Genomic DNA, 12,073 nt, shown 5'->3' with positions numbered 1-12,073 from the left:
ATAAAGAAGACAGACATCTTAGACCACCCTCAAGTTTTTTGTTGCCGTTTCTTTTTTCATATTTTTTTTAAGGAATGCATACATCTAAATAAATTAGTTTATTAATTAAAAAAAAAAAGTCAGACTATCCAAACACGGCACGTTCCCCAAAGGACTGTTAATGGTTCAACACATTCTACTTTTCTAGGTATTCGGGATTCTTTGTACCCCAGGTTCAGTCAGATCATGAAATTGTGATTTCAGATTTATCAGTTGAAGACTGTACATTATTTTATCATAACTCAGTATTTTGTTCACTGTATTGCTTTTGAAAATTTGTGTACCCATTTCTGCTCCCCATATAGTTGCTTTAAACAATATTTGTTTCTAGTTATTTTCATATCTTGATTTTTAGATTATGACAGCTGTATTTCTAAAACATGGTCAACAGTCTTCTCAAAAGCAGAGGGATTTCAATTTAGACCATGGGTTCAGGCTAAACCAGCCTAATGGCATTTGCACACTAATGGGCCACAAAATTAAAATTACATGCCTTTTTAATAGCTAAAAAAATAAATGATTGAGTGGTGACAGATGATACCTCATCCAAATGGAAAGCAGGAAAGTAAGTGAAAATGACTGCACTTGTAAAATGCTCTTAGCAAATTTCAAAAGTCCTAAGTAGTGCAGCTTGTACATTTAATGCATATACGTATTTTTTTCATTATGGAATTCTGTTCTTGAGATATGCATCTCAATATTTTCTGTTTCCTGTCAGACAAATGATAGGCTACTGCAAAATTATTAATGTGAAGTGTCTTTTTCAGACTGTTAGTTTCTCCTGTAAAGTCAAGAGCACTACAGTACCTTGTGTCATTTAACACTGCCAAAAGTAAAATAAAGAATGCACCTCTAAGAACCATGTGGAATGAAGCAATTAAATAATTCAGATCTTAGCACAGGATTAAGATAGAATTTTAATTTTCTGTCAAGTGCTGAACTAATTGGAATTCCTGTTATTAGCCATTTAGAATATACCATCAGTTTGTGCTTGGTTTTTTGAAGGATGAAATTCATATAATTTCCATATTCCCTGAAAAAGTGTTCATATATAAAGGAAGTTTACAAATCAGTGTGATTTGCAAAATTTCAGAAATAAAATATACTGGAGAGTCTTTTTTAATAGAAATATTCCTCAAAAACTGGACAAATGAGTCAACTGCGAGACGAAAGCCCAAGCCCTTTTTCCAGACTGCATCCTGCATACTCAACAGGAGAAATACAATTATCCCAAAGATAAAACAGAGCAAACCACAGGACTGACACTGTGACTCTGCTATTGCAATTTCTGAAAGCAAAGTACTGTGGTTGCTCTGTTCCTGGCTGGATGGCCTTGCAGCAGGAGTGGAGTTCTGGCTTAACAGAAACCAGTGACAGAGTCTCTTTGGTTTAGTCAGACTGGTACTTTGCCAAAGATTGTTTCCATTTTTTACATTGTCAAAGTGCTTTGAGATCTTCACAGAGATTATTAATAATTAATTAAAAATAGATTAAAACTATTACACAAACTTACTAGGATTAGCTCTGAAACTTCCTAACCTTCTGCACTGAAATAATTTAGTTAGCATTATTCATCAGTAAATAAGAGTTGAAGGAGAAGCTTGTTTCTAGGATAAAGCATACAGCTTTACATTCCAGACTGCAACTGAGTAATAAGCAAAACTGGCTGTTTTTGATGCTTCCCATTTGCAATAAAAGCAGTGAGAGTTCTAGTTATCATCTGCATTAAAGCAAGTTTTACTGTCAACCTACACGACTAATGAATGTCAGCTTCCATTTTGGACCAACCACTTCCTTAGCATTAAAAAAAAAAGCATATTATGTTGTGTGTGTGTGTGTGTGAGAGAGAGAGAGAGAGAAATTCCATTACTTAACTTGAAACGTATGAAAGATACTGCACAAGAAAAAGCAGGTTCATCTAGCACAATGCAGCAGATCCTAGTAACTGTAGCATTCTTGCAGAGTCACTGATAACAGGAGAGAAACTATCTTCAAAGTTCTCCAAGCAAAATCAGAACATACCTCAAAAGGCTGAAATGAAGAATTAAAGAGCCCTACAGTGAAAAATGAAAACCTTGATTCTCCAGAAATATTCCAGTAGGGCTTCAACAAAATAATACCAACCCTCTCCTTGGAAGCACCTCAACATGAAAGCTGTGGAATAAAACTGTGCTACTGTTCATTTTGAGAAATGTGATTAGAATTTTTTTCACGCAACCAAGGACTGAATGGCACATTTCAGAAGCATTTAAATTAAATAATGTTTAAATAGAGATTCTCTTCAAAGACAGTATCTTAAAATATCCCATGACACTATAGGTTTGATCCCATGCTGTTAAATGCACATCATAACTAGAATTTAAGCTGATGCCCACTGGAGTCATACAAAATGCTACGTCAGCATTTCCTTTATAAAGCCTTGTCCTAGGGGTTTGCAATCCAACTATAAAATCTTGCTTTGGCCTGAAACTTGGCAGACTAATGTCTTTTTCCTCAGGAATGATTGTATCTAAAGGTCTATGCAGAGTGCTACATACATCTTTATATAACTGAATACAAAGTGCCTTTTGAGACACAGAAATGGTTAGCTTCCTTCTTCCTCAAGAGGTATTGAGGACTTGTTAATGTTGAACCTACAACAGCATTTTCCTCCATGGAATGGCCAGTTAGTACCAGTAAGAGCATCAACAGAGCTGCAGGTGTGTTAACCACTTCACCCTTTACGTTGATTTTCATCGGATCAAGATGATGCAGCAGCTAAAATGCCACCAGCTGTTACAGCTGAGTAAGGCCTATATTATTATGCTACTAAATTACTAATTCACCTGGAAATTCATGGTAGCAACGGAAACTAGCTTAGATTGGCGGGGAAGAGAGGTCAGAGTCCCATATTTGTCTCCTGGCTTTGTACTGCCTCCTCAGTTCAGAGACGTTTTGTTAAACACATCTCTCCGCTCACACCTGGTACGAATGAGAGTGTTCAAAACTCTAGAAATGCATGATATATTTTGACTTATTTGAACATTTATTCAAAATGTGTGAGAGTGGCACTGTTCTGGGAACTCACTATCCTACAAAAGCAGGAAAAGAGTCAATTCTTGCTCCCTCGATAGGGCCAAGTGTGCTGGGCTAACTGCCTTGCACAGTTATCTGTGCAGCAAATACATCCAAACCATGACAGGCCAAATTATGCTCTGGTTTGCGTTGCTACTGAGAGCACTGGAATTGCTGTGCTGCAAAAGCAGAGATCCAGCCAAAGGTTGCAAAGGATGCCTTGGTGTGTCCACACATTTCAGCAGTTCCGAACAGCCTTGATTGAGCAGTGACTGACAAGTTTTTACATTTTAAAAGAGGCCGTAAACATGACTTTTCAAGATATTAACAGTTCTTTCAGGAACCCTGGGCATTAGCTTAGATTTGTTTTCAAAACCCAAGCCGTCCCTCTGAGATCATTAGCATTCCAATAGGAACCATAAGGTCTGATTTACAAACCTGATTTATCCTAGATACAATTTTAAGCAAGGATTCCTCATCAAGCAGGCTTGATCTGTAAAACATAACTTGTCAGCAAACCAGGATAAGAGCAATGCTACAATAAAAAGAAATAGCAGATATATAATGCAATAGCTTCTGCTCTCCAGCCCCGGTCCATCACCCGCTGCACCGCCTGGCTCAGGGTGGAAAACAGCTCACCCAGCTCATCCCTCCAAGAAGGACACTGCCAACATCTGGCAAAGACACAGTTTTGAAAGCCGGACACATCTTCTCATTAATGCATATTAAAACTATTGCTTTAGGAAGCACGCTCCCAACGCACCTACAGTGCCAAAGGTAGATGCCCTGAGAGAAAAAAATCTGGGTCTCTGCATCAGTACCCCATTCCTTTCATCAGCACTGGGGTTTCACCCTTCGTGTATCATCAGGAAACTGGCTGTTTTTCTCTAGAATCTGTAGTTTGTAAGAAGCGGCCAAATGGGTGAAGCAGCTTTAAGAACTGTTATAGTAACTATTTCTTTTCAAGAACCCTCACTTTCCAACCTCTCAAGGCTACATAGAAAACAACAGACGACAAAATTGTGGTCTTAGGAAGACTGCTACCCCTGCAAAACACTAGCTGTATCACGCATGAGAAAAATCCATCATTAATCCTATTAACACCATAAAAGAACAATCTGATAGATAAATATTACTGTTAAATGTTATTAGTGGAAATACTGTCCTAGCACAGCCTATCAAGTCGCCATAACATATTTTTCTTCATTGCATAAAATATGATAAAAAGGTTTCTGTCTTTAAAGATTGCTGGCACAAGAAAAAGGGTGTTAGGTGTTTTTTTTTTTTTTCTTCTCTCCAAGTTTCTACAGTTCTGGCACAGATTCTAGTGGAAGCCTAACATGTTCAAACACATTGTGTACCCAGTGCTTCTACAAACCCAAAGGAACATATTTCTTTTAACATATATACTTTGTAAATGATACATTTAATGAGATCATTAAAATGTTTTGATTGCCTGAAAATTCACACTGCTCATAATTTCCATTCTATTAGAAGCTTTTCCATTTTTGTAACAAGCTGAAATTATAAAACAAAGCAACACCCAGTTTTTCTAAGAAAAGAAGTCCAGAGCCTCCATTAGCTTATGCTGATGAGAATCAGTTAACAGCTATTCCGAAGTCAATGGAGTTATGGCAATGTAAACCAGACGAAAAAGCAAGTTACAGATCTTTAAATTAACCTTCCATATTTTGGGTTTAAATGGAATTTCAACTGTATCTTGATTGAAACAACTGACACAGTACTGCATTTTGATAAAACTAGTAAACCAGCTGCTTAGTATGTTAAACACTCATGCATTTTAATTGTGAATCCACTCGCAGTTTAAAATAACAAATTGTTCTCACAACAACAGATATACAAAGCTGAAACATCACTGTTCGGAAACAAAGGAAACACCACCGTTAAAGATGACTTTTTCCTTCCCAGCTCTTCATAATGTCCTGTAAATTTTACACAGCAAGTACGGCTACATTTGGATGAGCTTGCCAGAAAGTCCACACTCACAGTTTTTCAAAATGAAATATATATGAAATAAGGGTGATATGATTCATAAGCAACTCATTGTAAAGTCATGCACTGCATGGGAAACATCTTCCTGACCTGAGCAATAAATCATTTTATTTCCTGAAACATGAGATACAGTGCTTTAATCCTTACATTTTAATCCTGTATAGCATAGCTGGAAATACTTTGCTTCATCATAACATTCCTCTGTCCTTTAAAATTGTAATAGTATCTTATGATGGTGGGTTTATCAGATTTTTAATACATTTGCAATGTTTTTCAAACATTTTCAGTGTACATAACCCCAACTATTTTCCAATGGACTTGTGAGATCTTTAAACAGGGAAGATAAAGCTACTGATAATAGGCTTGTTTCTAAAGGTTATTCTTCATCAAACCCCTGGGAAATAATCATGTAACAATAAAATCCACATATCAAAGATTGAAAGCAACAGTCCAATAACATGAGGATAAAATTGTCCCTCCTTATCAAGTGATCCTCATTTGGTATTACTTTAACTGTGTAATTTCAATAAAATGAAGTGGTAGTCATTCCTCTAAATATTGCTAACAAAGACATTAATCAGCATATCAATTGAATTATAATATATTGACACACATTTTGAACTTTCCAATGCCAAAAGTAAAATGTGGTAAGTCTGGTTGGCCCCATTTTCCATTTGAACCACACTTGATGGAATTCCTTGAGTAATGGAAAATATACATACTACTACCTGCATTTTAAAAATGAGGAGATTGAGGCAGAAAGGTAAAGGCACGGACGGGTAGGAAGCATCAGCAGCAGGAGGGCAGCACAATGGAGGGGGTTGATGCTCTTCAACTTGCACACTGAGAACATTTGGACAGCTGAGGGCAACGGGAGGTCATATGAACTAGGCATGGAGGCAACAAAAAATGATGATTTTTATAACCTGAGGGGAAAGTAAGAGTGAGAGACACTTAATCTTGTGAGGAACGACAAATTGGGAGAGGGCGCAGAAAGTAGGGAGACTTTTCTTTTCCCCAGTGTGCGGAAAGATAGCATGAAGCTTACCTGGAGGGACAACTAGTAAGCCCCATACAAGAAGCACAGGAAAATAGGGCGAGAGACCTACCAACCACCACCAGAGGATGAGACTCAGAGGTGATGTTTGTCACAGCACATGAGCTATGCTCCCCTGTGATTCAGCCGAGCTAACCCTCCGCTGGGGATCTGTCATCAGCGCTTTAAACTCTTCGCCACTGTTTTGCGTACAAACAGATACAGGTTTCCACCTCCCAAAGAACAATGGCAGGATGATTTCTGTGACTACACAGCAGCAGTTCTCTAAAGTAACTGTGAAAAAATGACATTTAACTAGCAGACAATCTGCATGTGTAATGTGCAACACAAAGTGATGTGATTTCACGTTCAAAAATGCCCTTATTCAGGAATAATTACACGCCTCAGATCTATTATATGGGCTTGTTAAAAGGATAGTGTGACATACCAGCAATAACTGCTGGGTAAAAGGTGCTATTTTAGTATATTTCCTCCATATAATTTTTCTTAAATTAAAATATTTTCCCTGCAGGAACTGTACACTGGACAGGAAAAGGTGAGGCATCAAAGATTCTTATAAAGGAAAAACCAAACATTAATACTGAAAACAATATGTAAAAGTGTTATTCCTGTTCCCAAGTTTATGCTGTTAATGGCACTTACATAAACAGAGCAGCATTTCGCTTACAGAGAACTTAACCTTTTGCTCCAAACCATTCACTTTGATTTCTTAATCACAGTTCATACGCACTAAATTTTAAAACAAAGGTAAATGTATTTAGCCGCTCTGATTCGTTAACACTCATTTAAGCAGTGCTTTTGAAATTGAACAACTAATGTTATTGAATTAACCTCTCATTTAAGCTGTCACAGAATTAGACAAGTCCTTGCGTGTATGGGCTATGGGTAAGCATGAGCGTGCTTGCCCATCAGCCCAGACTCTTTATATTGTTTAAGCATGTGTAAACAATTGGAGTTAAGTACACGCTTTGCTGAACTGGTGCGACAATAGCTAGAAATGTATGCAGCCAAAAGGAAAATGCATCGTTTGTACAAAATGGAAATATCATACAGTCTAAGGCAACTTGCACAAAATCCAGATTTTAACTTATCTTGTTAAATAACTATTAAAGTTCAGACATCTGTTCCCTTAAATTTAACACCCATTTTCTTTTCTCCCTGTCTTTCCCCTCCTCCATCTTCTCAGCAACCAGTAGCACATCAAAAAAGGTGCTGTTTGATGGTTCAAGCTGAGACATTCAGCCTTTACCCTAGCACTCCCTTGAGATGAAGCAGGCAAGGCTTTTAATCTTACCTGGTGACATATGACTGACTAATACAGTTTCTTGGACCTTCTGACCTCTGAGGGACTAAGTCTGGTTGGTCTCTCAGCCTCTCCAGGTGGCTGGGACATCAGCTTGTGGTGGGTCGCTGTAAAATCAAAGTTTTGCACAGGTCTTCTGTGTCTTTCTGCTCACCCACATGAGCGCTATCTTTTCATGTGCAAATTTATGAGTGTAAAATGTGTCATTTTGCTTCAAGTCAAGAGTAAAAGAACTTTCATTTACTTCTACTGAAGGCAAAAGACTGTAATAAGAGCTAGCCTTAAAACCAATCACAGCGGCATACGACTTTGCTGAGTCAGTGCTGATGTATTTTCTTGGAGAGACAAAAATGATCCAGCTGCAGCCAAATAACTTATACGAAACTTTGCCTCCCACACAAACTAATAAGCAGTCCTAGACGGGTTTGACACTTAGACATTACAACTGAAGATGTTCCTAAAATCCATGTACCTCCCTTTTGAGCTTTGTTGCCTAACAGTTTTTCTCTTAGGACTTTCTTCTGATTCGCTTTGTGACAGTGCTAGTCCTCAAGGCACTCTTTGAGCCCTCCATACATCATTTGGTAAATGTATTTCAATTTTCATAAACTGCCCTGTGCTACAGGAGTCCTGGAGCCACCAAGAGGAGGTCCTGAAACACAGTTGTACCGTATTTCCAGGGAGCTGGAAAGAGCTGCAAACAGCTCACTGAGAAGTAACAAGGTGGGGAATACTGAGAGCTAGAGGGAACGAGAGAAAGAAATCTCAGCTTCTGCAAATACAGGAGGCACAGTTTTTCCTAGTACTTGAACAGGGCACATAAAATGCAAGGCGCTACATTTCCTTCCATCTTCTGTGTTATGAATAACTGGATTCTCAGCTAGGACGTGGTAAGTACATCTCCAACACCAGTGATGATCCCAACAATTCAATGTACAAGCCATCAGTCGTGATGGTCTGCAATTACCAGTACAAGGAAGAATTGTTCCAGCTACAGATACCCCTTCACACTCATAACAGACTAATCAGGTAAATGCATAGCTCTGACAGAAGACTAAAAAAAAATCTTCAGTGTGTGCTGCGGTAATGCAGTCAAGCTGGTGTGTGACCAGGGGTATGAGATCGGCTCGCGGTGCTTTCATCCCACTCTGGCTGCCCCAGCTCTCCACAGTTCCCCAGCTCTGCTTCTGCACAGGGACAAGTGGGGCTGCTGAGGACAGAACAGGACAACGCTGGAAGTCAGTATCTTGGATAAAACCAAAGCAACACCCCTCAAATGTAGTATTTTAACAACAAACCCCCTTGAAACAAGCTTCAAAGTAAGTATCTAGCAGTTTAAGAAGAGGATAGGAGGGCAAGGCAGAGGCAAGCTGACAACACACCAGGAAGAGTGCAAGCCAACAAAGACAGCATGTCCCTTCTGCTCCTGAAAGACCTGGAGATGTTTGGCCTAGCTGTCTTCACCCCCCATATTCAGGGAGCCAACAAAAACATCATTTCGCCTAGCTGTAGTTACTACCAGTTGCCTGAACTTCCCATAAGAAGTTATGTCCTTATTTCAGAGCAGGCCGTGATCGCTCTCGGGGGACCCTGAAGTTAAGCAAGGGTGCTACGGCTTCCACACCCAAACCCTGAACTGGAAATGCCACCAGGCAGAGTGGCAGCTCTCCCGCAGGCAGAAAAGATACGTCAGGAGGTTGCATAAAAGCCGCTGCTGAGAGCGAACCCCCCTCTGGGAAAAACCCTGGGCATATTGCTAATTTTCACTTTAAAATAAAAAAGGCACTGAGGCAGAGATGGACGGTGTACTTACTGTGAAAGTCACTTGAACACAGGAAAAATAGTAAAATTGCAGCTTTTTGAAAGGTACATACATTTCAATGAATATTCCTTTTTTTTTTTTAATGTTGCCACTGAAATTGAATCCCGCTTTTGCATTCTTTCCATGTGGGAATAATGTTTCTCTAGTGTAATTAATACCTAAATTAAATAAAAATAAATATGCAGCTACAAACCCAGAGAACTCAGTTTTCTGGCAAGATAAATTGGTGCAGTTTCACTGAAGTCAGATTACTTAAGTTTACAAAGAAGAATCCAAACTTAAACATTCCACCATTAAGACGTCCAATGACCACAAAAATTTTGCATAAGAAAATGTGAAACAAAACATTTGGAAAGTGATTAAATGGCAAAACCCAGACCATCTAAATTAAATGCCCATTTACTACAGTTCAATTTGTCATGCTCACTACTGTTTTAATGTCAGTATTTTTAAGAACGCTTCTTCCTTTGTGGACTCCTGAAATTCATTGTTATCCTGTTTTTGTGATATTTCCCATTTAAGTTAGTTTACATTTCCTCTAGGAACAGAAGAGGCAGGCAGATCACCTGCTGTTCTGAGATGCCTACAATGCTTGAGCACAATGGGGTGAAACCAGGACAGAAAGTTAGCCCAATTCTGAATTTCCTGGCTTTGTATTTTACTGGGACCTTTCACATACTTTTAATATCCCCACAGGTAGCTGTGCATGCTCTCGGGAACACACACATGCACATACACACACACACACTCTGTACACGTTCAGGGAGAGAGCTGTAAATTCTCGCACTAAAAGTCAGGACTACATGTACCAGTGTTGTTTTTGAATGCACAATGATACGGTTTCACAAAACACATCTAGCTTAATTACATATTGTAATTTTTTTTCCTAATGGGATTGCCCCCTGTGCAGAGGATAGACTTGCTCTGAGACCAGCCACTACTGTCTTGTGAGAAATTAAGTAGGCAGGGGTCCTACGGAGTCTGAAGCTAAGCAAAGATGCAAGAACTGCAGAAAAAGAAATGATGGCTTCACAGTTCAGTCTGATTAATGCTGCCATGGAAAAATTAATAAAAGCCTGGTTTCTTCTGCAAATTCTGAAAAGGTGCTTAGAAAGTCCCTAAATCAAGGTTCTCTTTGAATCACCACTGCATGTTCCTCTGTGTCTTGACTACCAAGCTCTCAGATGCAAACAGATGGGAGTTTTATTCTGAACATCATCCAATCAATCAACCAGTGCAGACTTTTCTTTTTTTTTTTTTCACGTCTTAGTTTCTCATCTGCAAAATAGGGATAAAATGACAATGTCTTACAGGAATTGGAGAAAGTTATGTATCTTGATATTTGTGAAACAATGAGAGAGAAGTACCCTGGAAGAGTAAAGAACTCCTTTCTCGCCCTCCGCCCCCCAGAGACTGAACATCTAGTCATTCAGGTGAGAACTCTCCGTCCTGCGCAAGGAATAATGACAAGGGAGCCCGTGGGGGGAAAAAACAAAAGTGCAAACAGGGGCTTTATCAGAACACACGGGCACAAGTAAGTTTGTAGAGGCACTCCTCGTTCAGTCATTGCACAATTTTTGAGCTAATCAAGTTCGCAATATTCCTTTTTCCCTCCTTCCATGTTTTCAGGATGTATTCATATTTATCTCATTTCTTATGCCCACACTAATGGCTTTGGATGGTGAGGAAGACTGTAACTGCTGTGACCACAAAATTCTTAAATTTCCTGCTGCAGTCTAGAACCCACTTCCAAAACTGTACAAAACCGAATTTTAAATAGTTTCCCAATGCACACTGAAGAGTTTGTATCTCAAAGGGCAGTTTATCGAGGGGCTCGAGAGCAGGGAGGGAAATCGCTGAAATTTAACCCTGAACCCCACGTGAACCCAGGGATTGGGACTGCATATTTTCCACTGTCCTGCCATCTGCTGCTTCACTGCACATGGTAATCTTTGGCAACCCCACTGAGAGCTGCCTGGGTTATGGCTCTGTTCAGACAGGGTGTAGAAAGAAAAGACACTGAGAATGTCATGGCTGGCTGACCAGACTACTGAGATCAGAGAGATTATGCCTCATTTGCTCACCAAGCCCTGCCAAAAGCAACACCATTTAACTGCAGGTACTCAAAACCCAACAGGCATGTTTAAAGGAATTCTAGGCTTAAAAAGAGGACCATTCATAATGTGCATTTGTTGGGGATACTGTAGCTACCACCTTTTGGCAATTATCCATGCGAGTTTTAAAAAAAAGTTTACGCTGCCCAGTGTTTCAGGTACAAGGGATATCTGGCAGAAAGTATCATACCTGACCTGGAAGATAACTCAAGGCAGGAATAAACAAAAGGGATCCAATAGGCCAGCAAACAGAGATAAACAGAGAAAAAAAACATAGCTGTTATTTTAAAACAGCTACAGTCTGTTTATCTCCCGGCTGTGAAATGCTGCACAGTATGGGAGTGTGAGCATTTGGTACTTATATGCATAACCCTCATATGTCATCTCATGACAAGGGACCTCCCTTGAGCCGGAGCCAAACCTGCATTTGTTCCCCAGAACACCCCCAAAGGCTCCGGATGCAGCAGGCGAAGAAACAGCTCTCAAACTCTGATTTCCTCCGACCACACTCTTCTGAATAAGGGCCCCAAACCTTTCAGCGATGAAGTACCAAACTTTTACCCAAGAATTTACTGACTATTTTAAAATGATGGCTATAAAAGCTAAGGAGTGCTTCAGAAGTGTCTTAGAGCTGCTAAGGGATATTTTCTAAGGATGTTAGAGCTGCAAGG

The 12,073-nt window shown here is 39.5% G+C and overlaps 1 protein-coding gene across 1 annotated transcript in view; it reads right to left on the bottom strand.

Moving 5' to 3' along the window:
* GMDS (GDP-mannose 4,6-dehydratase) overlaps positions 1 to 12,073 on the bottom strand; it is a gene marked incomplete at its 3' end in the record, with an annotated part of 432,088 nt that overhangs the window by 227,803 nt on the left and 192,212 nt on the right. The gene's annotated exons all lie outside the window — the stretch shown is intronic.

This window comes from Phaethon aethereus, assembly GCF_964289735.1.
Source record: "Phaethon aethereus genome assembly, chromosome: 2".
Classification (NCBI taxonomy): Eukaryota; Metazoa; Chordata; class Aves; order Phaethontiformes; family Phaethontidae; genus Phaethon; species Phaethon aethereus.
Note: the sequence above shows the minus strand (reverse complement) of the source record. Positions and strands in the feature narration are given on the sequence as shown.